Raw genomic sequence first — 2,963 nt, forward strand, 5'->3', positions numbered from 1 at the left:
ATCTAGTCTAACCCCCCAGTTGGTTGGGACTCTTCTCAATGAGGTACCTGACCATGGGTGTGCTATCTTTCTCCCATTCCGTTTTGTAAAACTAGTCACTGGTTTGGAAGGAGACTTACTCTCTGTAGTTCTGATGTTTTCCTGTGGTCTGGAAAACATAAGATCAAGTCCCTGTCCTGATGAAATATTTAGTTACTTCCACAAATTGGAACAGCTTCTATGGACAATGCTGAGAGTCACCCTGCAGTAGCTTGGTAGTCAGGGCACTGACCTGGAAAGCATAAGACCCAGATCTGAACCGGGCACAGCAGAGATTAAACACTAGCTTTCAACATCCCAGTGGGTGCCTGACCACCAGGCTATTGGCTGGTCTGGGATGGATCAACCTTTCCTCTTTCTGTACTTCAGAAGATCTGGGATTCATCCCAGTGTGGGACAGGAACATTTTTTAAATGTACAGACTTCTTGTGGAAGGAGAGACCCATTTCTCAGCTTGCTGTAACATCCTCATTACAATTTTAGGGTGAAGTTTGCTGTTCCCTGCCCTGGGCTGGAGGGACCAGGGTTTGTGCTGGGACCACTGAGGGCTTAGGGTTTCAGTTCACAACTTTCAAGACTCAGCGAATGAGGCTGTTCTTGCCTATGAGAGAGTAGCTCTTCTGTCACATGCTGTTGCACCTTTTGCCCTATAGATTTGCTAGTCGTGTGGCCACTCCCACAGTTCACTGTTGGCATTGCTCAAGATGTCCCTTTCCATGAAGTGGCATGCGAGATGGGGCAGCAGAGCCACAAGTGTGTGCAGGAGGCACCAGGGAGTTGTTCCCATCATGCTCTTTGATCTGGGGGAAGGATTTGTCCCCACAGACACCACAGAATCCCTCATTCCAAGTTTATGAACTGCTTTGCACAGGGGAAAAGCAGGGCATTGGTACCACACCGTGGGCACATCTATACGAGATGCTATGTCGCCGTAGCAATGCACTACAGCGATGTAGCATCAGTGGGTACAAACCGTGACTCTGCAGCTACGTTGCCATAGCAATGCACTTCCTCGCTATAGCATGTTGCTACGGCAATGTAGCGGCTAAAAATAACCATGCGCTGCTGGCACAGCGCAGTACGGGATGTTACTGCACTGTCATTTAGTACTTCCCTAACAACGACACCATAGGGGCACATGTAGATGCGCCTTGAATCCAGTAACTAACCCAGGAGAGCCCACACTTTAGTAAAGCGCTGAAGCATCATTGTTTTTCCTTCTACTTCATGAGCGTGACCCAAAGCCCACTGAAGTGAGTTCTTCCACTTATTTTACTGGGCATTTGGAACAGGTCTGATGAGGAATCTCTCTGCTGGCTTGCTGTGCTGACCGTTAGGGTGGCACTCAATTTGGCTATAGCAACACAACTGTTTGCCCTGAGCAGTGCCAGGACTGTCGCTTCATTGGTACAGCTCAGTGCATTAGGAATATGGCAAATTACTTTCTGGATGGTGTCATGACACATTTCTGTGGCTGACTGCTCTAAATGTTCCCCAAAGGGAAGTCCCTCTCTGATCTTCACCTCCACTGTGTCTCATGAGAAATACAAGCCCCATCTCATTTACTGCTGAGATAGATCTTGTGTAATGCTCCTGGCATTTGTCATTAGTGATGCAAACTCACCCAAATAGGAACAATTAGAGATGAAACAAAGTGAGAGTGGAAAAGAGACTGAAAGAGAGTGGAGGAATTGCACATAAGGCTCTTGACTGAAGCAGTGACCAATGTCTCCAGGTCCAATGCAGACCAGTATTAGTAAAATATGCATGTCACTGCACCATAGGACACCTTGGAAAGACTTGAGAAAGTGCCAAAAATACACTCCACAACTAGAGAGCTAAACTGAGTGAGAACTAGGTTAGCTGGCAGGGAGGAGGACAAATACTAGCAATCACAACCCACTTTTGCCTGGAAGGACTGAGAAACAATAGCACATGGGACAAACTGAGCAACCTCCCCAGGGAAATCCTGTTTCTGTTTTCCATAGAGCAAACCCCTGCAATCCATCCCTACTCAGCAAAGTACTTAAGCATGGGAATAATTACCAAAAGCTTTGAGGCATAGCCCAGTATTTTGGTTCCACGTCTGTATAGTTACAGATCACAAAAGGGCCAAGACTGAAGTGTCAGGTCCTTCCCTCAATACAATTATTGCTAATAATAAAGCCAGTAGTATGATTTGCATTTGTGTCTTTTATCGAATGAGAGCTCATGGGGCTATTCATAGAATCATAGAAGTAGGGTCAGAAGGGACCTTGTAGATCTTCAAGTCCGACCCCCTGCCTGGGCAGGAGAGAAACTGGGCTCAAGTGACCCCAGCCAGGTAGGCATCGAGCTGCTTCTTAAAGACCCCCAGGGTAGGAGCCAGCACCACTTCCCTTGGAAGTTGGTTCCAGATCCTAGCCGCCCTAACTGTGAAGTAGTTCTTACGGATGTCTAATCTAAACCTACTCTCCAACAACTTGTGGCCGTTATTCCTTGTTATCCCGGGGGGCGCTAGGGGAAACAAGGTCTCCCCCAAACCCTTTGGTCCCCCCTAGTGAGTTTATAGATGGTCACAAGGTCCCCCCTCAGCCTTCTCTCGTGAAGGCTGAACAGGTTCAGGTCCCGTAGCCTCTCATTGTAGGGTCTGCCCTGCTGTCCCTGGATCATGCGGGTGGCCCTCCTGTGGACCCTCTCCATGTTGTCCACATCCCTCTTGAAGTGGGCTGCCCAGAACTGGACACAGTACTCCAGCTGTGGCCTTACCAGTGTCATATAGAGGAGGAGGATCACCTCCTTGGCCCTACTCGAGATGCACCTGTGGATGCACGATAAGGTCTGGTTAGCCCTGCTGACCGTGACCTTGCATTGTCGGCCCATGTTCATCTTGGAGTCTATGATGACTCCAAGATCCCTTTCTGCCTCCGTGCTCTCAAGAAGGG

Source organism: Alligator sinensis, unplaced genomic scaffold (genome assembly GCF_000455745.1).
Source record: "Alligator sinensis unplaced genomic scaffold, ASM45574v1 scaffold371_2, whole genome shotgun sequence".
In the NCBI taxonomy this organism is placed as follows: domain Eukaryota; kingdom Metazoa; phylum Chordata; order Crocodylia; family Alligatoridae; genus Alligator; species Alligator sinensis.